This window comes from Jaculus jaculus, chromosome 1 (assembly GCF_020740685.1).
Source record: "Jaculus jaculus isolate mJacJac1 chromosome 1, mJacJac1.mat.Y.cur, whole genome shotgun sequence".
In the NCBI taxonomy this organism is placed as follows: Eukaryota; Metazoa; Chordata; class Mammalia; order Rodentia; family Dipodidae; genus Jaculus; species Jaculus jaculus.
This window is the reverse complement of record NC_059102.1, coordinates 239,944,778-239,971,468: the sequence shown is the minus strand read 5'-3', so window position 1 is coordinate 239,971,468 and position 26,691 is coordinate 239,944,778. Positions and strand designations below refer to the sequence as shown.

The 26,691-nt window shown below is 42.8% G+C and overlaps 1 pseudogene; it reads right to left on the bottom strand.

The window, feature by feature from the left end:
- Nucleotides 1–3,341: 3,341 nt before the first annotated feature.
- LOC101605829 lies at nt 3,342–5,795 on the bottom strand (annotated as a pseudogene).
- Nucleotides 5,796–26,691: the final 20,896 nt, after the last annotated feature.

Genomic DNA, 26,691 nt, shown 5'->3' with positions numbered 1-26,691 from the left:
TGGGAGTTCATGAAAATGTGTCCAAATTTCTGTTACAAAATTTATTAGTGTAATTAATTGTGCAAAGTAATGACCTTCATTGTGACCATTTCAAATATACATATAATTGATTTGGTCACATTCACATATTGTCTCTTATCCCCTTTCCTGCAATGTATATATTTCTTTGACATATGGCCAAGCCACATTTTTCAGCCTTCCTTGCAATAAGATTGATCATATGGATAGATTCTCTTTACTGGAATGTTGGAGGAAGTGATCTGTGTCATATTCAGGCCTGAATGCTGAGAAGCTCCCTAATGTCACTCTTTCTATTCCCTCCCTTTCCAGCTGACTAGAATTAGCAGTCATGACGATTTTACAAACTCTAAATAAAGATACCAAAGCTACTATAGTTTATCTTGGGGTAAATTAAGTACAGTTCAAGGTCCAAGTGTGGCTTATTGTCTGTATTTGAAAATAAAACTTTATGGAGAAATAGTCAAGCTCATTGCTTACATATCACCATTGGCAGTTTTCGCTACAGTAGCAGATTCTGGTAGCTGTCACAGAGTATAAGTTCTGCAAAGCTCACCATATTTACTAACGATCCCTTTATACAGACATTTTAATACACTGTTCTAGATCTTTGGTTTAGTACATGGAAGGCAGCCATCTTGTTGGTCTGAATAGCACTGTAGTTCTTTGCATCAGCAAAAATAATTCTGGGTCTTTTTCCTACCACAGCCAGTCCACTCTTGCTAGTCTATTCCTCCCTGTACTCCTAGGGTAGATGAGTACCTGGTATGTCAGAGTGCCAGTAGTCTGTGCCCCTCAGGATGGTCACTTATGTCTTGTGAGGGGCATCTCTCTCCCCTGACAAAAGTTTCAGATACTCTGACTCAGTCTTAGGACCACACTGACCCCAGGGAATCTGATCACTTATTTACAGTACAACATAAAAGTCTGGAAGGTATACCACACAAAGTCTGTCCTAAGATCTGAATATCAGCAGAAGAGGTTGCCTGACACTCAAGGAGATGGTGGTAGGAATGACCCCTGACCAACCCAATGCCCATCTCCTACTTGATGGTCATGATATTAGACCTGTTTGCTTCAGTCTTTATATCACAGGTAAACTGTCCATAGTTCATTTTCCATACTGAGTGACTTATTTTAGGGTGTGTACTTTTGTAAACTCAGAGTGTTGTTACTTCTATTTCTTCATTTAACTTTTATCATTATTTACTTTTTCAACATACATTGACACTTTTTTGATGCTTATCTTTAATTTGCTGCAAGTAATACAGGTTTATTATGTATAGAAATGATACAAGTGCTCCTTTGAACAAGGTATTAAAGCAAAAAGGAATTGATGGGTTTAAAGAAAATGAACAATATAATATTAATGATAATAATATATACAGTATGCTGATATGTTGTCAAGGTTCAAATAAAAAGTAGATGGGGAGATAGGCTAGGAGAGAAGGAGGGAAAGAAGAAGGGGAAGGTTAGGGCCAGGAGGTAGATAAACCCCTTGAAAGGCATGCTCACAGGGCTGGCTAAAGGCTCAGTGCTTAAAGGCATTTGCTGAAAAAGCCTGCTGGCCAGGGTTTGATATCTTAGTACCTGTGTAAAGTCAAATGCACAAAGTAGCACATGTGTCTGGAGTTAGTTTGTACTGATAGGAGGCCATGACGTGCTCTTTTTCTCTTTCTCCTCTCTGTCTCTTAAATAACCAAGTATGGCTAGAGAGATGGCTTAGTGGTTAAGGCATATGCCAGCAAAGCCAAAGGATCCAGATTCGATTCCCCAGGACCCATATAAGCCAGATACACAAGGTGGTGCATGCATCTGGAGTTCATTAGCAATGGCTGGAGGCCCTGGCACACCTATTCTCTCCCTCTCCCAACCAAGCACTCAGTACATGACTGTTGGGGGGGGGTGAAGTCTGGTTTGCATTGTTGGCAGAATTCACCTGACCAAGAGCAGTTTTTTTTTTTTTTTTTTAAGATTATAGAAAACATTTTACTGATTTTTTCTGCCAAAAAGAAGTCCTCAAAGATGTCTGAGAGACAGCAAGCACATGGTACAAAAGGAGAAGGAAATTCCAAATCCTAGAGCAGGACACTAACACAGCACGATTAGGCGGAAGCAACCAATTCACAAAGAATGGGGTTAAGCATTTATATTCAATCAGGATTCTTCTTGTAGGCTTTAAAAGTTTATCATGAAGAAGGGACCTGAGAAGAGAGGTGGAGAAGGGAGAGTAAGTTTATCTACAATCAGCATTTTATCAAAAACACATGGTTCAACCACATGAGAACTGTGGAGGATAAACTTGCTGACACATGCCCCAGCCAGCAGGGAGTTGAACAAGGACCTGAGGGGAAGTTAACCTGAATGGGAAAAGGTAAGCAGACACAAGAAGGAGACCATGCTAGATATTTGTCAAGGCCTCAGAGTCTTTATTTTTTACACAGTGGTTATATAGGAGAAGAAAAGGCGGGGGGGGGGGGCATAAGCTGGCTGACGTGATTTAGGGTTTTGGAATTGCCAGGAAACCTAGAGGGGATGTAATCAGGTGTTCATCTAATCTTGTCTCAATGGCTTAACATCCTGACTGCACCAGGCTTCACATCCTGACCATAAACTGGCCTTTTGCAAAAGATAAGATTATGTAAGCAGTCTGCTGACCGATGTTCCAGAAGTAACTTACAGAAAGCTGGATGGACCAGCTTTCTGAGTAATGAGTCAGCTTACGAGCAGGCCCAGGCAAAATGGAGAGGCTTTTGCTCTATAGCTCCCGACAGACACAGCCCAGCACATTAAGAGCAAATGCCAAGGCAGTCAGGTCTAGGGTCAACAGCACAAGTGGCTCATCAGTTTTTAGACGAATCTGATCAATAAGGACTGGTGTCTCACCAACCTGGGCTCATAACATATGGAGTTCATCTGCATTTATGTCAGAAGGCCAAAACTTGACAAGGAAGAGATTCATTCCAAACAATGCTCTCATTGCTGGTCTTAACAGGTCATGGATCCATAAGTGGCTCCTTATAGACTCCACTTCCTGGGAGAAGGCTCTACAGATTTCTGGGGCTTATATTTAAGCAAGCCGCTACAGAAAGAAAACACTAGTGACACTGTCACTATACAAGTTGTGTGCCTGACTTCTCTGCCAAGGACATGGTGTGGACTTGGCTTGCTTCTTAGTTCCATGATCTCCAATAATGAAGAAGGGGACGTGGGAGCTCCCCCACACCAAAGGAGGTAGTCCAGCTTCTGAGAGAAACAGCAGACGACAAGGGCTATTAGTAAGAAACATGCTACTGTGAATCTTGTGGAAATGAAAGCCTGCTTCAATTCATGCCAAGTCTTTTCATGGACCGCCAGAGGTCTGGTCCTTACTCATCACAGCTGTTCCGTTAACAAAGAGGTAATTTTTAGAGATGGCAACCCAGTTTCCTTCACTGTATTTCTGAACTCCAGCCTTCACCCACTTGCTTTCTTCTATAGTCCACCTCTGCTTTTTTGTCGTGTTGGTCGTATTATCTTCATTTAGTTCTCCCTGAACGTGAAACAGTTGGTTCTCTTCAGTCCAAGTCTCCTTTCCTTCAACTCCATTTGAGTTGTTCCACTTGCCTTTTGATATTTTGGAATTCTCCTCTGAATGAGGTTGGTTGAGAGTTGTGGGCTTGGCTGCTGAAGCTAACACGGTGTCCTGAGAGGAGCAGATGCCTGGGTTGGGTTCATCACACTGGCTGTCCTCCTCCAAAACCAATCTGCTTATTGCCATGTGCTTGTTCTTGGGCTGCAGTGCTCAGCCGCCCTCATCCTCTGCAGTAGTTATGTTACCATTTTCATCTCTCTAGGGTCTCTTGTTTTTGAGGGCTGGTGATGGGGAGGCTACTTTATGAAGTACCAGATCTTTCTGGTTCAGTTTGCAAAGGCTGCCTCTGGATCTTGTGCAGTGGACAGAGCTTTGAAAGTTGCCTTTAGGGTCTGAATACCAATGGTGGTTGCAGTTTTCTGTAGCTACCATGGAGGCTTTCTGAGTGGCCTTTCCACAAGCTATGTGGTGGCAGTTTATCTTCCTTTACTGTACTTGAAGAAGTAGACACAGTTTTCAAAGCCCTTTTGGCCATTGTGAGGAGATCAGGCTCTGTGTTGTCCAGGTGGCTTTCCAAGAAACACAGCATCTGGAAGGTCTCATAGGAAAAGTTCTGGATAACAGGGTGGGCCAAGTTCTTTTCTCCGATAATGTTCAGGAGATCGTTTCTCAGCTTCTGAGTTGTGGCGGTCCTTGGACATATATTTTTTTCAAATTTTTTGAAGGCTTTTCAAATTCTTTGTGTTTGCTACAAATAATTACAGCAGCCTCCTTGACAGTTTTCTACTGGATCCGACCACTGCTTCCGTGCCTGTACATTCTGTTTGCATCATCTCCAGCACTTTGATAGCAGATTCCAGTGGTGTGAGCTCAGCCTCCATATCAGAGCAACAGTCTGAATGGTCCCCTTCTTCACTGCGCGACAGACACTGCCTAACCTGCAGCAACCAGGAAACCCTATGCTCCTTCCCCAAGGGTCCGACAAGCAAAACCTGTATGATGGCCCGGATCTGCCCGAAGTCTCCATATCAGCTACCCCGAAAGGCCCGCAGCTCTTTGTGGAAGTAGAACTTGAGCACTCAGTGATTGACCACTTCTTCCAGTAGCACTTTTCCTGCGCCCCCCAACCCTGGCTCAAGGCCCCATTAAGCCTTCCCGCTACTGCTCCAGCCTCCTCTGGCCATCGCCTCTGACCACCCAGGCACCCTCCCCGCAGGCCTGCTTCCTTGGCCCTGATGCCACCAGGTCACACGCAATGTCTGAGCTTCCTGATACCACCATCACAATGGAGTTCCAAGCCAGGAGCAACTTTTGGGGGAAAAAAGGGTTTATTTTGGCTCACAGACTCGAGAGAAAGTCCACGATGGCAGGGGAAGACGATGAGATGAGCAGAGGGTGGACATCACCTCCTGGCCAACATCAGGTGGACAACAGTAGCAGGAGAGTGTGCCAAACACTGTCAGGGGGAAACTGGCTATAACACCCATAAGCCTGATCCCAACAATACACTGCCTCTGGAAGGTGTTAATTCCCAAATCTCCATCAGGTGGGAACCTAGCATTCAGAATACCTAATTTTATGGAGGACACCTGAATCAAACCACCATGGTGGGGAGGGGGCGGTGGAGAGAGGGGATACTTCATAACTAAATCATAACAGTAGGGGCCATAGTGAAGTGTAAGATGGCTTCCAAACTCTGGGGAATACCAAACCACAAAAGCTAAAGATGTGGGCTGGAGAGATGGCTTAGCCATTAAATGCTTGCCTGCGAAGCCTAAGGACCCTGGTTTGAGGCTTGATTCCCCAGGACCCACGTTAGCCAGATGCACAAGGGGATGGGATGCATGCGTCTGGAGTGTGTTTGCAGTGGCTGGAGACCCTTACACACCCATTCTCTCTATCTGTCTCTTTCTCTCTCTGTGTCTGTCACTCTCAAATAAATAAATAAACAATTTTTTTTTAAAAAAACGCTAAAGATATGTCTTCATAACTCAGCTGAGCAATCCTGGGGCTGTTACTATAAAAAATTCCCCCTTGTTCTAAAAACCTCAGCCTAAGCTCTACCAGGCCTCAAGACATCTGCCTGCTGGTACCTTGACTTTGGGAAGTTCACCATGCACTGAGGCGAAAGTTCTAGAATTGAGAAGGTCTTACATAAGTTAGATGTACATGCTTTTTCATGTTGCTTTTTGTGGACCCCCATCTTAGAGACAGGAAGTGTTTGTGTCTGGATGGATGGAAGGTCGCTGAGCTAACACAGGTTACTTATAATGATTTCATCTCAGACTTCTCTTGTTTCATCCTTTTGAAGCACTCTTGCCCCTTCTCCCTTCCTCCACCAGCTTCTACAGGACTGTAACCTTCCTTCCCCTTGCCACCAAGCTGGTAGATGTTCTCATTCTCATCTGTGACTGTCCCTGGGTTTTAATTTCAATCTCTCCATTCATCTCACATTGTCCCTGGCAGTAAAGTCACACACATCTGTGCTGTGTGCCTTACCTTCAGGTGAATGACTTTTCCAGACACTCACTGACCTTATTCCAGGGTTGAGATGCCCACATATAGTCACATCTTATCAGGGTCTGTCACTGACATCCCAACCATGCTTGTCTAGCCTGGAGCCACTATCACATACCTGCTCTTTAGTTTTCTTTCCCTTCTGTTGTTTACGTATCAGAGCAGGATCAAGTCCTAATTCCTCATATATATCTCCTTGTTTGTTCATAAAATTTTTCTTGTAACTATAAAATGGGTCCACCTTCAGTGCTAAAATCATGGAATTCACACTCAAAAAAAGCAGCCTATAATGCTGCCTAACATGGACATTCTAGTACCCATGCTTCTCAGGAAGTGCATCATGGTGCTATTGGAAATAGTCACTGAAAAATGGCAAAAGGAAGCCAGTAGATTTTTCTCCTAATCACATGAGATAGAGATACTTGTTTATAATCTCAGTTTCCATGAAGTCTTTCTCATATTAGTGTTTATTTTCCCTTATTAAATAAAGGCGTTCTTAGACAGTGTGGGGTTATGTCCTGGTAATCCTACAATCTTAAATTTTGAAAAATTATAAGGCAAAGTTTCATATATTAGAAACCATCTGGATATATCTTTCTGAAAGTCCCTGACCATGGAATGTATAATTAGCAACCACAACCTAAATGTCCACAGCATGAAGCTGACTACTGTTGCCAGGAGACTTTGGATGCTGTTTCTGAACCTGGTTTTCCAAAAAGAGTTTCTAACGTCATGGGACTATTCTTCTGGTATGCCAAATGTGGATTACTCATTTCTTTTCTGGCCACACACTTGAAGGGAGATGTTGGCATACTATCTGTAACCAAATGGGAAGCAACTGAGATGACAGGTTGTCATTTCCTATGAAGGATGCTCAGATACCTTGAGGTTACTGAAGCCAGCAAAAGAAGGTATCAGGATCAAATTGATTCTTTGGGGTCTCACAGTAGGTAAAACTGGAACAGATAAGGAGCTGCAGGGAGGAAAGTCTGCTCCACAAGAATGCAGCCAGTGGGACAGACAGAAGCCTGATGTCCCATTTCTGCTGTCTAGATGGTCGAGCCCGGAGCCAACAGAGGAAGGTTCATACAACCTAAGCAGCAATCATGTCCCTGGACAAGAAAGCTACTCAGAGGAAGCGTCTATAAACTTCTCTAGCACCATTTATACAGCTTAATTGTCCACTAATTAAACCCCAATTCCTGAAGCTGGCATTCCTAGCATTCACTTGCTCATTTAGGATCACCTTACTCTCCCCATGGACTCTACCTGGTGGCATTCATAGGTCACTTGCCTTTCCCAGGTAGGCCTTGTGTTTTACTGTTTGTCTCAAGGCCTTTGCACAATAGCTTCTTTCTGTTTTATACACTCCTCTTCCATATTACTACATTCACTTTTCTCCCTGATGTAAGTCTTAGCCCTTCTATGACCAACCAGAAGGCTTCACTCCCTCTTCCAGCTCCTTTGTCCCCTCTCTTTCATCTCAGCCTTAGGTCAAGCATGTCTGTGGTCCCTTCAGAGACAAGCGGCTGCTTCTTGTTCCTCCCCTCACCCAGCCTGCAGCTCTGCACCAGGACCTTAGAGGATGAATGTTTCTATAAGCTTCTAAGAGGGAAGCTAATGCTTGATCATTTCCAGAATTTGCATGAATTTTTAGCTGGATGCTTTTCTACTTCCAGTTAAAGTTCACTCCTCCCATCCTTTCAGTTAGGAAGAACAGTTTTCTTCATCCTTGTTTCACATGAGAAGAAACAAAGGCCTAGAAGGTCGTGGTGACTTGTTCAAGGTCACATGCCTAGAAAGTAGAAAAACCCACAGGGAATCCACCATTCCACTACAATGTGTCCTTATCTTATCTTGTCCAGTATGGCACCTGTCCTTACCACCTGTGGTGGACACTGTGTATGGCCAAGTCCTGGGGAAGTACGTCAGCTTAGAAGGATTCACACAGCCTATGTCTCTTTTCCTGGCATCCCCTTTGCCAAGCCTCCTCTTGGATCCCTGAGGTTTGCCTAACCACAGCCTCCAGAGCCATGGAGCTTCGTGAAGAACACCACCTCCTATCCTCCTATGTAAGCTGGCAGGTGGGCTTGAGCCTCTTTCAGCAGCAATGTCTGTCTCAGATTGAGGCAGGAAGGAGTCAAGGCATGACTATACTTTGTTGTGGATCCTCAAAGACACTGTAGACATTTGAAACATTCCAAGACAGTCACAGTTTTCTGGAGCCTTTTGTTCAGCACATTTACTGACCATCTATTATAAACCAGGCATGTTCTAAGTGCATCAATCCATAGGCAAAGAAAACAACACTGCTTCTATCTTAATAAGGCCTGTTGTCAATAAGCAAAGAGCAAATTCATAAATGATTTATGTAATATGTTACAATATGCTAGAAAATAAGCAATTGGTGAGTGAGGGAGTTGAGAAGTAATGTTATTCTTTTATCCTTCTTTTTTTATTTATTTGAGAGAGTAAGGGGGAGAGAAAGAGAGAGAGAGAGAGAGAGAGAGAGAGAGAGAGAGAGAGAGAGAGAGAGAGAGGGAAATAATGGACTCACCAGGGCCTACAGCTACTGCAAACAAACTCCAGATGCATGTGCCATCTTGTGTGTGGGTCTTGGAGAATTGAACCTGGGTCCTTTGGCTTTGCAGGCAAGTGCCTTAACTGCTAAGTCATCCCTCCAGCCCAAGAAGTAACATTCTATCCCTTCTCCTGTCATAAACTTTGGTGTGGGTGAACAATATGATGGAGCATACCTCAGCACCTTCTTATTTCTAGGTGTGTCTAGCTACCAAGTCAAAAGCTGAACTGTGGTTGGTGTGCCCTAGTCACCCTGGTGAGGTGAGTGAAAAAAGCCAAAGGCTCCAGATATCTTAAAAGGCACCCACAAAAACATCAAAAAATAACAACAGACACCTACAAAAGTCAGTTCATACATTACCAATCTCTTCGGCCAGGTACTTCTGAGGATCTCCAAGGTCTCACTTGTTGTCTTGCCTTTCTTCTTAAAAATAATATTCAGGCTGGAGAGACGGCTCAGTAGTTAAAGCATTTGCCTTCAAAGCCTAATGACCACCCCCAGGACCCACGTAAAGCCAGATACTCAAAGTGCTACATGCATCTGGAGTTCATATGTAGTGGCTAGAGGCCCTGATGCATGCATTCTTTCTCTCTGTATCTTTCTGCTTGTAAATAAATAACCAAAGTATTTTTTAAAAATAATATTTATTTTTAAATTAAATGCAAAAGAAAGAAAAGAAGACTTCAAGTTAAAAGGGCAATGTAGGAACCACACCAAAGCAGCCTAGGGGAGAAAAATCCAAAAGAAAAAAAAGAAAAAGAAAAGAAATAGCAAAATACACTCTTCTACTAAAATGTGAGGTGTATAAGGAATTACTGGAGGGCTTCCAGTTAAGATGGCAGCATAGATACCATACCAAAGCAGCCTAGGGGGGAAAAGCCAAAAAAAAAAAAAAAAGAAAAAACAAAAAAACCCAGCAAAATACACACTTTTACTAAAAAGTGAGGTGTATAGGAAATTGAAATGGCAGGGGAGAAGTAGGAGAGATCCAGAGCATCCAGAGCCCGCACAGGCCGGCAGAAGCGGCTCCAGCAGGTCCGCAGGACAGCAGTGGTGGTGCACCAGCCAGCTGCCAGGCTTGGCTTGAGGCACAGGAAAAACCAGGTGAGGGGAGCTTCACTCACACCAGAGCTCTCCGCAAACTCAAGAAACGTGAAGGGAGAATGACAGTGAACAATGGAGGAGCAGATCACAAAGTAGAAGAATACATGGAACAGCGAGAGAACTAGAGCAGCATCGGCAGCCTCCTCTCCCCCACCACCAGTGCCCAGCTCCAGCTAACAGGGCAGTGGTCCAGGGACCCATCCACAATCATCCCAAAAGGTAACTGGGATTACACCAGGGAAGGGTTGCACCTGGTCACAAGCTGACTTGGAACCCTCAACAGACCAGAAATCTTAACCTCCTTGTTGTCAGGATTAAGGGAGTGGCTTTATCCCAGAGATGTAGGGATAGTTCAACATATGCAACATATGCAAATTGATAAATGTAATACATTATATGAATGGACTGAAGGACAAAAATCACATGATCATCTCATTAGATGCAGAGCAAGTGTTTGCAAAATCCAACATCCCTTCATGATGAAAGTCCTACAGAGACGGGGAATAGAAGGAACGTATCTCAATATAATAAAGGCTATTTATGACAAGCCTACAGCCAACATATTACTAATTGGGGAAAAACTGGAAGCTTTTCCACTAAAATCAGGAGCAAGACAAGGGTGTCCACTGTCCCCACTTTTATTTAATATATTACTGGAAGTCTTAGCCATAGCAATAAGGCAAGAGAAGCACATAAAAGGGATACAAATTGGAAAGGAAGAGATCAAGTTATCATTATTTGCAGATGACATGATTCTATATATAAAGGACCCTAAAGACTCTACCAGAAAACTGTTAGAGCTGATCAAAACCTACAGCCATATAGTAGGATACAGAATAAATACACAGAAATCAGTAGCCTTCCTATATGCTAACAACAAACACATAGAGGATGAAATCAGAGAATCACTCCCATTCACAATTGCATCAAAGAAAATAAAGTACTTTGGAATAAACCTAATCAAGGAAGTAAAGGATCTCTATAATGAAAACTATAAAACACTCAAGTGAGAAATTGCAGAAGACACTAGGAAATGGAAAAACATCCCTTGTTCCTGGATTGGAAGAATCAATATTGTGAAAATGATGATCTTACCAAAAGCAATCTACACATTTAATGCAATCCCCATCAAAATTCCAATGGCATTCTTCACAGAAATAGAAAAAATATATATACCTTATGACCCAAGAAACACCAAAAATCAAGATAATATTAATCCATCAAAAAGTGTAAATGCATCAGAAATGACCTCCAGTGGGAAGGAGTTAGAGGAAATACCAGAGAAAGTTTTCAAAAGAATGATTATAATTATGCTCAAAGAAGTGGAAGAGGAAATCAAAGGAATGAAAGAGGAAATCAAAGGAATCAAAGAAGGCACAAAAAAAAATTTAATGAAATAAAGAGGTCAATGTAAGACATAACAAGTGGACTTCAGAGCTATGGTGGGCTTTCTTCTTTGCAAGAACACCTCTTGTGAATCAAGGGTGTAGTGATACAGGCTGATGGAGGTGATTCATTTACTGTTCTGCAGCCTCATGTGTAGATAACATATTGCTAAATAGCTTTCATGGTGACTATTTCATGGAATAAAGAAATGATTTTATTAACAATAACATAGAATTTTATTTCATATATATTCATATGCATGAAAATAATATGTGCTAAAGTATAGAAGACATCTCTGAGGGGTGGGATTGTGGGTGTTGTTTTATTATTCTTGCATTTTAAAATATTTTTTATAATATCCACCAGGGAAAAAGTTATAAAATTTCACCTGATCTTTCCCCTTCCAGGGTGACTTATTTCTCCTATAGACATTGTACCCAGTGTCATCTGCTGGGGTCCCTAGGCTGGGGGTTCATGAATTAATCCAGAAGGAGTGGAGATTACTGACTCTAATGATCCAGTTAGTAAGAAAAGTGGCAACTTTTAGGACTTGGGCAGGGCATCTTTGGTGATGAAGGAGGAAGGCAGAAGAGAGAAGAGGAGAGGTCAGGAGAGAGAAAGTTCACCTTCTCTTGACATGTCTCTGTCTTGTCACCACCTTATCAACATAAAGTCTTAATACTCTCTGGGCCAAGAAAGAACCAGGATGTGTGTAGTGATTGAAATATGAACCCTGAGTTTTGTGGTTTCTTGAAACACAAGAGGCAGGGTATTCCATCTCTGCATACATTTATATTTAAATGTTCTTTTTTTTAAAAATGTTTTTATTATCAGATAAATTAGCTTTAGTTTTCTTCAGTTTTCTCTGGATGGGTAGGCAAAACATCAGAAATATTCAAAATCACACTGCCTGGAAGACACTAATTAGGTTGGAGAATTTCTTGGAACCAATGAGAGGCATCCATTGCATTTACCTGTGCATTGCATCCATTCAAATCCTTATTCAACAAACATCTGGCTCAAATCCCAATTCTACCTCATGCAGGTATGGTGTCCTAAACATATCTCTGAGCTTTCATGAAACTCTTTATCTCCTCTACAAGATGCCAGAGGTTTCCTTTGGGTCTGTAGACCTTGATACAATCCAGGTGTGTGTCTTTTAACAAGAATTATGCATGAATCTATGTCTTCTCAGATGCGGGAGTCCCCACCTACGTGTATGAATTTCAGTATTACCCAAGCTTCTCATCACACCTGAAACCCAGGATGGTGATGGGAGACCATGGGGATGAGATCTTCTCAGTATTTGGTACCCCATTTATAAAAGGTAAGGCTCTTTGTTGGCTATGAGCTTGAAGTCAGGAGGCCTGGATTTCAAGCTCACTTTAGCAACAATAAGCACAGTTGTCCTTCCCTCCTGATCTTAGTGTCGTGATTCCCATGAACATGGCTGAGCCACACTGGGAAACCCTCAGCCTTTCTCCTGTCCTAACAGGAATGAATGGAGATCATATTTATGTACTGCCAGTCAGAGTCGCTTTTGAAATCCTGTTCTGTGGCATCAGTAAGCCAGTGGCTGGCTCACCCAAATGGTCTTGTTGGAGGATGTGAATGTGATTGTTTACTTTTCTACTCACAAGAGCCCATCAGAATGAGTGATGTAAGGGGGAACGTTAGAATCAGTGCTGACCTTGAATTAAGTGTCATTTATCCATCTATCCAAAACTCATATTTTTACTTATGGTATGGCTAACATAGTATCAATTTGAAGACAATATTTTACAAATGTCTTCAATATCTTAACTCTCAGAAACTGCATGGGATCCGTGGCCTACATTGTGGCTGTCATGACATCCCAGTGTCTCTGTCTCCCAGCTGGGTGACTCCTTAGGGCCTTTGCTTTTCTGATATCTTTTAGATTGTGAACATGTTTCTGAGTGTAGGAGACTTAGAAAACACCCAATAGCCAGTAATTCTATGAGGCAGAGAAAATCCTGGATTGTGGCATTTCAACACTGTGAGCAAGTGATCGTGGAACCAAAGCCATCCAGCTAATGCATGGACTGCATACACACTGTGGAGTCCTAGCTGGTCCAGCTGACAGTGTCCAGCACTTAGCCAGGACCTTCCTCCCATGCCAATTCTGACTGAGTGTGTGGAGTAAGGGTGAAGACTGCATCTCTGAAAGCTCCTGTGATAGCCCCATTGTGGGCCTGTGAACCACACAATGAGCAGTGAAAGGCTTTTCCCTTCTTCCCACAGAGGGCACCTCAGAAGAGGAGGCCAAGCTCAGCTAGATGATCATGAAATTCTGGGGCAACTTTGCTCAAAATGGGTGATGCTTGTGGTAGTGATGGAGCAGGGGTGGTGGGTGGTGGGTGAAGCAGAGTGCTGTGAGGATACCCACTGGGCAGTGGTGGCTTCTGAAGCTGGGGTGACTAAGTTCCCAACTCTACAACCATAGTGATCTAGCAAGAGAACTTTCTGACAATGTCAGCATGTCCCAGGAAATGGAAAACTCCCCATCTTCAGAGCTGTATGGCTCCAATATGCATGGCCAGCTATCCCTGCAATTCTCAGAGAAATGTGGGGTTCACACAATAACTAGGAACAATTAGGTTTCTTTCTTCTCCCAGGAATCCCAATGGGGAGAGCTTTCCCAAATGGCCAGAGTATGACCAGAAGGAAGGGTACCTGAATATTGTTGCCACCACCCAGGCAGCCCAAGGGCTGAAAGAAAGACAAGGATGTGGCTTTTTGGACCAAGAAGGCAGTGGAGAAGCTACTCCAGGGAGACAATGAACAGTGAACGTGACATCTGGGGTGGATTTCCTATCCCTTGTCTCTGTTATTTTTATTTTTTTTCCATAAAGGCCCTTCACAACTTGACCCCCCCCCCACACACACAAAATGGACATTTTAGCATTTCCATTATCTTTCTCAGAGTGGACTTTCATAAACTTAGTTTCTCTCTATAGCTTCTGTGTTCAGTGTTTGGTAAGCAGTACGACCTCTCATCCCACCACAGGTCCTGGTATACCATGTGCAGGGATACAACTGACTGGTGGAAGATAGACCTAACGCAGGCAGTCCTGAGATCAATCATATGGCCTTGAGCAATCTCATAAAGAAGTGAACCATTTCTACTTCAAGCTCGTTCCAAGCATATGTGTGCAGGAGGTGAGGTACGTGTTTTTTTTTTCTTGCCCACCAATAAGAAGACAGATAGAGCATAACTGGACAAAGGTGGGCAGAATAGGTAACAGGGTGACAAGCCAGACTTTGTGGGCCTATCCTTCCTTCAATGGACCACACTCACATGCAGGTAAATAAATTTTGCTTGCTGCATATATCTTTGTGTCTTTTTGAATACTTCTCCATGAGGGCATAATCACCAACAGTTCCCCATAATACATTACCCCACTGACTAGGGGTAGTGGTCTTGGAGCACACCTGAGTGGGGAGACATGCCTTAAAAATATCAACAAGGAGACCCCAACACCTGGACAAGCTCAGTTCAGAGTTGGAGTGGGCCTAGGCATTTGCATTTCCAAGCCTGCCTTCCTTGGACTTCCTAAGGAACCCTGCTCCCCAATTCCTCCTTTCCTCTTTGGTGCATGTGTCTGGTGTACACATCGTGTGTATGTGGTGTGTGTAGTACGTGCACATGTGTGTGCAGATGTACATGCCCCATGTGTGTGCATGCAGATGCCAGAGGGGAATGCCAGGCGTCCTCCTCTGTCACTCTTTTGGGATTTTTCCTTGAGGTGGAGTCTTTCACTCAACCTCAACCTACATTTTCTCAGGCTGGTCAGTGAGTTCCAGAAATTCTCAGGTCTTTGCCGTCTACTCTTTCCCCACACACTCCCAGGACTAGGGTTACAGACATGCACAGACATGCACAGCTGTTAACATGAGTTCTGGGGAATCAGGTAGAACTTGGGGGTCTCAGAACCTCTCAGCAAGTGCTGTTATCCACTCAGCCATCTCCTCGCTGAGCCCCTACTTTTCAGTATTATTCATTTTATAGATGATGAATTAGATCACAGGCCAAGTTCCTTTAAAATTAATGTCTTTATACTCTAAAACTACATTTGCCTCCTCATGATCCACATCACTTCATAGCACCAGCAACCTCAGGTAATAACATATAACAGTTACCTCTCTTTCCATCATTGCAAAGACAAAACTTGAACCACCTTAGTATTTGGAGGTGCTGGCACTGGGAATTGAACCTAAGGCCTTGTACCTGCTAGGCAAGTACTCTGCCACTAATATATCTCCAGCCCTCACATTGGTATTGTAAAATGAAGATTATTGTTTTCAATAAAATCTTGCTCTCCAACACTTTTACACTACTCATTAAAAACAAAATGTTTTAGGTACAAAATTCCCAACAGATGGCAGCACTATAGCACGGAAAATGTGCTTTGTAGTCAGACAGACCAGTTCTAAATTAGAAGCCAATACTGTGTACATTGCCCTTTTTCTGTATTAACATAAAGAGAAAAGTATATAATCTATGACCTGAAAGGCATCCTGTATATAGAACAAATAGACGTTAGAGCCTGTAGTTCCTCCCTTCTTTCTCCCTCCCTCTTTCACTCCCCCCACCCTGTTTCCTGCCTTCCTTTCTCCCTTCCTTCCTTTTAACATATTGCCTATTGGTCATATTCCCATGGGTTATACTTTTAGTTTGTACATCCTTTTTAAAAAATATTTTATTATTTATTTATTTATTTGAGAGAGAGAAAGACACAGGGAGGGAGAGAGAAAGAGAGAGAGAGAGAGAGAGAGAGAGAGAGAGAGAGAGAGAGAGAGAGAGAGAGAGACAGAATAGGTACACCAGGGCCTTCATCCACTGCTAACAAACTCCAGATACATGCTCCACTTTGTGCATCTGGCTTAAGTGGGTCCTGGGGAATTGAACCAAGGTCTTTTGGCTTTGCAGGCAAACGCCTTAACCACTAAGTCATCTCTCCAGCCCTAGTTTGTACATTCAGCTCAAGTTTCCAAAGAGCCTCAGACAAACCAGAAGAGTCCTTCCTCCTAGGGTTTACAGGCCTTTTTGTTCTCCTGAAGTCCCTTGGTGTGTAGCCCTTTTGCCCAATTCCAAGGCTCAGTTCTCCTCTCCGTTTCTGGCCTGAGCTGCAAGTCACCCTTTGCATTCTTCCCACACAGGCAGAGAAGGAGAGAGTGGGAGTCACGCTCTGGCCTTGTACCTAGGAAGCTGCCTTACCAGGTGCTGCTGACCCAGGAGATCCATCTTCAAGGTGAGCCTCTTCTCACAACTGAAATGGAGGCCATTCACTCACAACAATCGTGGTTTGTTAAGATGTGTGTCCAGCTCTAAGATCTTTTTAGATGGTAGTACAAAGAAACTTTAAGTATTTTGTTGTTTATTAGGAAAAGAAATCCCAATATAAAACTCACTATTGAATAGGTAGGGTTTGTGGCAGGGGTTGCTGAGAATTTATTAAAGACTGTCCCATTTCTTTGGCACACTTATAGACCACATTTTCAAGCCCTCCTGTGGTAAGATTGTTCATGAGACTAAGTTTCTTGCAAAGGAATGTCAGTGGAAGTAAGGTGTGGCACATTCAGGCCTGGACCCTGCAGAAATCCCTGGTCACTCCTGCCTGTTCATTCTTCTGCAGGTGTTGAGAGTCAATATCCATGACAACTTTAGAAACCACAGGTAAAGTTGGAGTCAGCAAACTACAACCCAAGGGCCAAATCTTCCCATGGCTGTTTATAAACAAAGCTTTATTGAAACAAGCCAGGCCCATTGCTTAGGTATTGCTGTTGATTGTTTTCATCACAGTAGTAGATTTTGGTTGGTTCCCACAGAGAGTCTAATTAAAGGCCTGCAGAGCTCAGAGTATTTACTAAAGGTCTCATCACACAGTCATTTTACTCACACCCTGTACTGGATCCTTGGATTACCACCTGGAGAGTGGTTGATCTGAACAACTTTGCAGTTCTTTCCATCAGAAAAACAAACAAACAAAGAAACCAAATAAAACCTTCAAGTTCTGGATCATTTTGGACCATCATGCATCTCAGCAGAGTCTCCCTCAGCAGTCCTAGGGTTGACCTGGGCACCAGTAGTCTGTGTCCCTCAGCATAGCCACCAATGCATGCAGAGAATGTGGTGCCCCCATGTGGGACTTACATACAGGTCAAAGTTTCAGACACTTTGACTTGGGCAGTCCCACAACCACATTGACTCCAGGGAGTCAAATGTGCCACGCTCTGTCACGTGATGACTTTGTAAGTGATGGGTGAAGCTGGGTTCTCACCGAGCCTCAGACCGGATCTTGAAACATGTATGGCCCAGCATTGAGACCTGGAATGTGTGAACATACAACTTCTGCCCAGAGATCTGGATATCAGCAGGAAGAAGTGCCCTGGTGCTCAAGGAATTGACTGCAGTTGTGACAAGCTTTGATCAACCCATGCCTGCCTCCTGAATATCTGGTATTCATGACAGTGGTCAAGGTGGTCGCTGTGTTTATTTTCCTGAATTATCATCAATGCTTTCATTTTCCACATGGAGTGACTTAATTGAGGATATATTCTTTTGCAAACCAGATGTAATCATGATTCTCTTTTCATATTTGTACCAGTATTTTTGCTTTAATGTACAGTGACACATTTTCCATGCTAACCTTTAATTTATCATGCTTAATGTAAATCTACAATTTATGAAAAAGATAATAAAGCTCATTTTGAGTTAATATGTTAAAGTAAAAAATATTTAATGGATTTATAGAAAACTAATAGTAACAATGGTCTGTTGATATGGGTCAGCCTTCAAATAATACACAGAGGGAGGTAGATTCTTTTTGCAAATAGGAGGTAAACTGGATTAAATAAATTTTTTTTGATTATTTTTTATTTATTTGAGAGCACCAGACAGGGAGAGAAAGAGGGAGATAGAGAGAGAGAATGGGCACACCAGGGCTTCCAGCCACTGAAATGAATGAAGTCTAGATGTGTGTGCCTCCTTGTGCATCTGGCTAATATGGGTCCTGGGTAATCGAGCCTCGAACTGGGGTCCTTAGGCTTCACAGGCAAGTGCTTAACTGCTAAGCCATTTCTCCAGCCCTGTTTTTTTTTTTTTTTAAATTGGAAAACAAATATACACCTGGGGATGGACTTGAGGCAAACTGTACCATGAGCATATTTTCTTTAAGTGACTAAAAAGCAAGTAACCATGAAAGAAAATGTTTGTGGTACCATGTCAAAATATTGAGGCAATTTAGGGATAACAGGGCTCCCAAAAGTTAAGTGAGGACTGTCCTTAAGTGTGTAGGGGGAGAATCTGGGCCATCCGTGTGAATCTCCTTCCCATAAAGCAGTTCTTGCAGCTTCCACTTTGTTAGAAGCTAGGGACATAAGTAGGGAACCTGTTTTTTTCCATCTTCCTTTCCTTCTTTCTTTCTTTCTTTCCTAAAAGAGGAAACTAATAGTTGAGATCACTTACCTTCTTGAAAACTTGCTGGTACCTGAACACTTGAGATGGGGGAATGGATTGACCAGCTCAGCCCTCATCCAGTAAACTAGTACAAAAAGACCCCAGTCAGAGTTTCCAGGTGTGCTTTTCCATTTTGGGGAACCCCTTCCTGCCACATGGAATCTCTGTATTCTTTACTTCTCTAAATCTCTATAATAAAATCTTATTAAATTCTCCCTTTTTTGGTCTGTTAATGTCAGTGTCCAAGACACTCTACAGTATTTTGAGATTGATTTTGTCAGAGAGAACTAGGGAATTGAGACTTCCCCTAGATCCTTAAAAGAGCTGAAATTGACTTAAAATATAAATGCCAAAAATAAATAAAATTATATATATATTACATATATATTTAAGCTGGGCGTGGTGGAGCATACCTTTAATCCCAGAACTCAGGAGGCAGAGGTAAGAGAATCACTGTGAGTTCGAAGTCACCCTGAGACTACATAGTGAATTCCAGGTCAGCCTAGGCTAGAGTGAGATGCTACCTCAAAAAAAAAAAAAAATACAACAACCAATAAATAAATAAATATATTTATTTAATATACATTATATTTAATATGTATATATACAATATTATATATAATATTGTATGTAATATATATAATAAGTATATATTTAAAGTTTGGCTACATACTTGAACCTAAATACCCAGAAGAGTACAGCCAGAGAGTAAAGGATGCCTTAAAGCTTTGAGCAACATAACCCAGGTACCTTCCTTTCTTAAAACCAAAGGTCAAATGGTGAGAGGGACAATTGTACATAGATATATGACTTTAGAAGTGGTCACAGCCACTCAGTGGTACCTGTGGCATAATAAAAATTGAATCTCATATATGTATTCTTGGTAATTCTGCTGTTTCATCTGTTTTACATGATCTACAAATGCAGATCGAGACCATGTCAGAAACCACTGTATCATTTGGTGAACAGCTTTAGAGATGGCTCTCTGGATCTCCATGGGAAAAGGGAATAATGCCTTTCATGTTTGGTGATAGTAATTCTATTAACTTTTGGAACTCCTGTGCTCACCCATCATTTTAATCCTATTTCCTCTTGTTTACAGACAGTCCACACTCAGATGGTCCTGAAACAACCTAACTTCATCTGCCTGGCTTCCTTCAATTGCCCTCCAAGTTCTGAAAGTCTATAAAAATGGAAACCCTAAAAAAATCCCCAATTTATTCAGTGCCCACTTTCTCCTAACCCCCTATCTTTACTCCAGACTTTCTTTGTGTACTATTCCAGTGCACTTTCAGGGTCCCTTAGCTAGGCCCCCTGGATGCCATACCTGATGACTTCATTTAGATTAAAGAAGCCAGATTGGTCATTGCTCCAGCTCCATAATGGAAGTTGAAGTTTGCCTCTTCAGAGGGGAGAAATGATGGGGTCCCAGAAATGGGAAATGGGAAAGCTCACCTGGAGACGCTGACTGGGGTCTTTTATGAGAATTTACTGGATGAAGACTGAGTTGGTCAGTCCAGCTCCTATTTCAGGTGTTCAGACACCTCCAGGTTTTTAGGAAAGGAATTAATCTCATCTCTTAATTTTCTCTTCTAGGAAAGAGACAGATAAGAACAAATAGATTCTTCTCTTATGTTCCTGACCTCTAGCAAAGTGGTGGTTGGAAGGACTCCTTTAGAGAGAAAGAGATAAGAAATAATGAGACTACCACCCTAAAGTCTCAAATAAACAATTTTGTACAAGAAATTTAACACATTGTGTACAATGTCCTCACTTCACTGTCATCATTTGTAAAACTTCAGTAGTTGACAGTCACCATCAATATCTACTTCCATGTTCATGCCACACCTCTTTATCTGTTAACAACTCTCAAAGGTTTGTCATCACATGGCAAAGTTCTCTTGCACCAATACAGCCATTGTCATTCTTACTGAACACACAGAATCCTTCTTAATTTCTACCTCGCTGTCTCTTTTGTTTCACATATCATCATTGTCAGAAATTCAGGGAAGTCAATTGTGTCACTAACATGAGCATCTCCTTCATTAGTCATCCTGTAACCACCTCTGTGGGGTCTTGCCCAAGAACCCTCATGACAATTCCCAATTCTTTCATTGTTATAGCTCCATCACCATCCTTGTCAAATAGTGAAAAGACATTTGAATTTTGTAATTGGTTCTTCTGTCAGTTTGTCAGTTGTGCTGCAAGGTCTACTGATTTCTGTGTTATGGCCACATAATCGATCAGTTCACTTGCTCCACTCAGCCTGGAGAGAGATTCTAGAAGCATACTCATTTTTATTTGGGAGGAATCAGGGAGCATTGTAATGTGGAACAGGAATGATATGGAAATCATGGGTGGATTTGAAGGCAGGCTAAAAGACACTTAAAAAAATTAGGATTACATATGTTATTTTAAAACACTATTCATTGGCCACAGCAATTAGTAACAGATGTTTCAGAGGTGGAACCCGTCCAAGTTTGAATAGACAATGGCCAGGCTAGCATCCTTGTATAAGTGCTGTTTGCATGTTGTGATGGCATTTGTGTCAGATTGTGGTTATATTTGACTCTTTTGAGGTAGTCTTTATTATCAGGCAAAGTAATCCCTCCTTCCTTACAAACCTCCTGATCATGTATTTTTGCTGGAGTTTGACCCAGCTGACTCCATTTGGAGTCTCACAACTCACATGATGACAAAAATGTGACTTCAGATGAGGAAAGTGGAGATTCCAGTAATATAACAATGTCTGATCTGCATTGGGATATATAATATTCTAGAGCCAATGAGCATCAAGCCATGGTGAGTGGTAAGATAGCAAGCCATCCAGAGCCACTGTCTCTGTGCCACCTTTCCTGTAAGTGTCGGCAATGGCATACTGTGGATTCCCAGACCTCTGTCTTCCCAGAGATGTATTCTCCACACAGTCTACCCCTGCTTATTCCCAGGACTGTAGGCAAAGCTGTGCCTCGGATCCAGTAGAACCTAAGTTGTTTGTGTCTGAAAGGTCTACCTTTATATGTGTACTCCATGGAAATGTTGAATACATTGGTAACTATGGGGAGGACTTCCAGTCTTGGCTCAGGGCTTCAGGTCGTTTCTTGGGATTTGCTCCTCAGGTCACATAGTTCTACACATGAAACCTTAGAGGAAAGCAATGACCTCGATAAACTAACGTGTAAACAGATAGAGCTGCGTTGCCTACTGATGCAGCGATACACAGGAATTGGACTTTTGGAGCAGCTCTGAGACCTGCTGTGAAGCATAGTCGAGCTGAACCCTTCATTTCTGCTAAGTCATCGTGACAGAGGAACAACCTCTGGCTTCAGTGAAGGCAAGTAAGTGGTGCTGCTTCTACTTGTGAAATTGGCTGGCTCCCAAAGAGCCTTTGGTTCAACAGTAGATGGGGGAATAACCCACTCCTAGCTGTTGTGGTAGCTGTTTTCTATCTGTTGGTGTTTTTAAGAAAGCACCATATAGGCTCCATGGGCTGAGTTCCAGGGCAGCTTGCCATGTTTCAGGGGCCAGTTGGCCAGGGCAAGCAGGAGTGTGTGTGTGTGTGTGTGTGTGTGTGTGTGTGTGTGTGTCTGCTAAGTAATTGGAAAAATCCTTTCTCTTTAATTGGGAAGACCATCCAGATCATTCCATGTGGGTGAGAGATGGGGCACTGTTTTTTGAGGGTGTCCTTTAAGACCAAATTTCCATCCTAATAAAAGTCCAACCCAGGCCAGTCTTGGTAAGAGCAGATCACCCCTGGGAACTGATTCTAATGCTGTCACTTAGTAGGGCTACAAGGGCTCATGGACATCCCCCTTTGAATATGAATGAGGTCTGCAGAAATTTCAGTGCAGGCAAAACTGGGGATCTTGGGGAAGAACCCCTGAGTGTCTCAGGGATTCTGGTATGTTATTGGTGTTAGTTTCCTGGTCCTGCTTGATGTCGCTATTGGTCTGATCTAGACAAGAATGGGCACCCACAGCAGATTACATGGGTGATTTGACTGAGGAGCTGTAGATCCTATGTCTTTCTTTCTTTCTTTTTTTCCCCAAAGACAACCCGACATAGGGATTCAAGTCGAAGAAGCTTATTTTGGGAGATGCCGGGAATAGTGGGTGGGGGTGTGAATGACAGGTGGAGAAGGGAAAGCTACCAGTGAAGGGTTAAATATGTTAACAGTTTACTCTGTGGGTGACCTGAGTCCGTCACAGGTTAAAATGGGGAAGAATGTGTGTTTCACAGTTAGTCCAGGAGAGAGGTGGGGGTGGGCTATTTACATACCGACTCCATCAGTCATTGAGTGATTGTTGCTCGGTGGGTGGCAAATTGGATTCATTCTGGCCTGCCATCATTGGAGTGGTTTTGCTCCACTCCAGGAAAGTCCCTCATGTGGGGAGAAGCCCCTGGAAGCAGGAAGTCACTCAAGAGCACTGGAGTGCTGTGGCATCAGTTCAGCCAGCCACTGACAGTATCCATGATACCATTCTCATTCTGAGTTTTATGAATGAGGCTGTGTTTTTGCACAGCTGCTGAGGGGAAGAACTAGAGACCAAACTGACATGAAGTCCCCATGGCACTGACTATGCATTTGCCTACTCTGTCTGTATTTGTTGGGGATGTCTGCCACAAATGTAAATGGCTCAAGCAATGACATATAGCTCTCACTCACAGAAAGTCCAAAACACTGTTGTAGATCACAGAGCAGCTGTTATCCATGTACAACTCAGGGACTTGGGCTCCAGACATGATGTAACCTCATTTTTTTTTTTTTTTCTCTCAAGCCAGATAGGGAAAAATGCGTTACACTTGCCTGGAGACAGCCCACTTCCTGTCATCACTCCTAGCCTATTGGCAATAACTAACCTCAGGACCCTAGATAAATGCCAGGATGACTGGGCCATGTGACTCCTGTCTGAGCAGCAAGAAGTCTTTGCTGGTGAACAGAGAATAGGAAGTTTGAGTGTTCCTCTGTCACCCATCCATGGCCTTTCTTTTAACTACAGGGCTTCCATTTCTAACTACCTGCTCCCTGTTACCTGTTACCACCACCCCAAATTCTATACCTGTCCCTCCTGGAAGCCTGGTGTGGGCAGAAGACAAGCTTGGGTGGGCACTTTGATGGGGGTGGTAGAGAAGACCCCAGAAGAGATGATCCACTCCAGCTCCCCCAAAGTTCAGTCATGGGTGTGTGTAGCATACCCACAAAATTGATTCCTCCAAAACATTTGACACCATAGCACAGTGGTTAGAGTATGGCTCTATAGTCACACAGTTTGGTTCAATTTTCAGCTCTTCCTCATATATTGGGCCAGATCCTCAGTCACAATGAGTCTCAGGAATCATCCACTAATCTGGACATGGGTGTATTCTCAACACTGGTGTCCTGCACACAAAACACTGAGCACAGGGTTGGTCATACTAAGCTCTCAAGAAATATTTGCAAATGGATGTAAGGATGGATATAAGCAGAAAATGTTAATAAATAAAAACACAATCTTACAGCCAAGACATGGGCGTTCCAATACTAATTAGATTTTAAAGCATCCACAGTGTTTGCTATGCAAATGAATCTGCATATTTTTATTAAAATGTGATCACATTGTACATAACTGTGTTTAAAAGTGCCCGTTTTATTAAACTGTAACTCATTAGAATATGCTATTATAGCTCGCAGTTCAGCAATTTATAGTATACTAAAAATATGTGTAGAATAATGTACAGCACCACAGTCTTTTCCTAGCTCATTTTACTACTCCTATAAAACAAAACCCCCAAATTAAAAATAAACGAAAGAGCCCTTGTTTCCATTAGTATTCTTTTCTCATTTCCCCATCACACTTTCCCCTAGCCTTGAGCATCCTGTAATCATTTTTTGACTTTATGGATCTTCTTATTCTGGAAATTTCATACAACTAGAATCATAAAACCCAACTGGCCATTTTCATTTAGCATAGTTTCAGATGATTGCATCTACATTATCACCTTCGGGTTTGACAAGCAGCATTCCATGGGGTAGATAGACTAGTCTTCACTGACTCATTCATAAGTTCTTGGACACTTGAACTATTTCTACTTTTTGGCCATTATGAATAATGGAGCTATTTGTGTACATGTTTTTGGGGGTTAGGATTTATGCTTCCAATTATCTTGAGTATATTCCTAGAACTGGAATTTCCTTGTGTCACATGTCAAATCTATGTTTAGCTTTATGAGAAACTGTCAAACTGTGTCCCAAAGCAGACACCATAGTTTTATTACTTACCTTTCCCCCTCACAGTAGATCACATCTGTACTTTCGCATCAGTACCTGGAGATGTATGTCACTACTGTATCAGTTTCATTTTCCTTGATGGGACCAAACACCCAAGGAGAAGAGCTGAGAGACAAAGTTTATTTTAGCTTACAGCTTTTGAAGGTAGAGTCTATTGTGGTGGGGAAAGCATGGCAGGAAGAGGAAACTGGTATCATGTCCTCAGAGCAGTAGGGAAAAACTAGAGAGAGTAAGAAGAGGGACCAGGCTAAAAGTACCTCAAGATGTAACTCCAGTGACACACTTCCTTCAGCAAGGCTCCACCTCCTAAAGGTGGCAGAACCTTCCTAAACAGCACCACCAACTGGGGATTAAGTATGCAAACACACGAGTCTGTGGGGCACATTGTATAATCCAGCCACCACAGCTACCTTGATAGAATGTGTAGCATTTGCCTCGGCAGCTGTATCAGACTCTGCTCAAACCAATCTCTCCTGTAGGGCATGTACCAACCCCGTGAAAGAGGACTGGGCAGTGTCTGTGTGGCCCCAGTACTTTGCAAACACTTTCTCAGGTGCCCGCAGCATGCTGTATCACCCTAATTGTAGCTTTCAAGTGCCCTCCACTCTCCCAATTCTCTCATCTGGATTGCCTACTATTCAGAGTTTCTTGAGAAGAGGGACCATGTCTTGGAATCATCTTGGCATGCAAAGCACCTATCGAGGGTCTGGCATGTTGATAAATGTTTGAGGCATGCTGGAATCCATGGGTAGGCAGATGATTAGAGACATGATTCTGGAGACATGGAGTTCATTTATTATAAGAACATTTCTGAGATTGGGCAGATGTCTCAGGGGTTAAATTGCTTGCCCGTAAAGCCTAAGGACACACGTTCAATTCCCCCTTATCCACATAAGCCAGACACACAAGGTGGCTTAATAGCTTTGAGCTCGTTTGCAGTGGCTGAAAGCCCTGGCACACCAATTGTCTCAATCTGCCTCTGTCTCTCCTAAAATGAATTTTAAAATTTTTTTTAAAAGCTGGATGTGGTGGTGCACACCTTTAATCCCATCACTCAGCACTTGGGAGGCAGAGATAGGAGGATTGCTGTGAATTCGAGGCCACCTGAGAATACAGAGTGAATTCCAGGTCAGCCTGAGCTAGAGTAAGACCCTACTTGGCAAAAACAAAAACAAAAACAAAACAACAACAACAAAAATTTCTGTCCCTAAATGTCTTCTCTGAAAGGTGGGTTGCTTGTCTTCTGTTATGTGTGTGACATGACACGAGGCAGGACCATTTGGCAGGAATATGGCAAAGCGAATTTCACTCTGGGGAAAACCAGCCCAGGCGAGCTGACCTATGGGCCCTACTATCCCTGATGATCAGTAGTAGACGTGTGAAGGTTCTAAAATTTTTTCCAGCTCGTTCTGAGAACCCCAGACTGAAACTTTACCCAGTCTGAAGGTGTCTCCCTGCTGCCTTGCCTTTGGGAAACTCACAGAAGCTGAGATGAGAGTGCTACTGAGTGCAATGTCAGAAGTTGTTGGTAGAGTTCCAGGCCACCTGTAATCTGAGAGCTGAGTTCAGATAAGAGGGCAAAGTCTGTATGGGTGAGTGTTCTGATAAAGCAAGATAAACTCTGTGAAGGCATGGCTTTGAGATCCCTGGGACCTCTATAGAAGAGGGAAGGGATTCTGTCATTTGGGATTTTACAACTGAGAAGTGTGGGCAGTCCTCGGGTAGGGCTAATGTACCCGCCTTCATTACGAACCAGAGGTGAA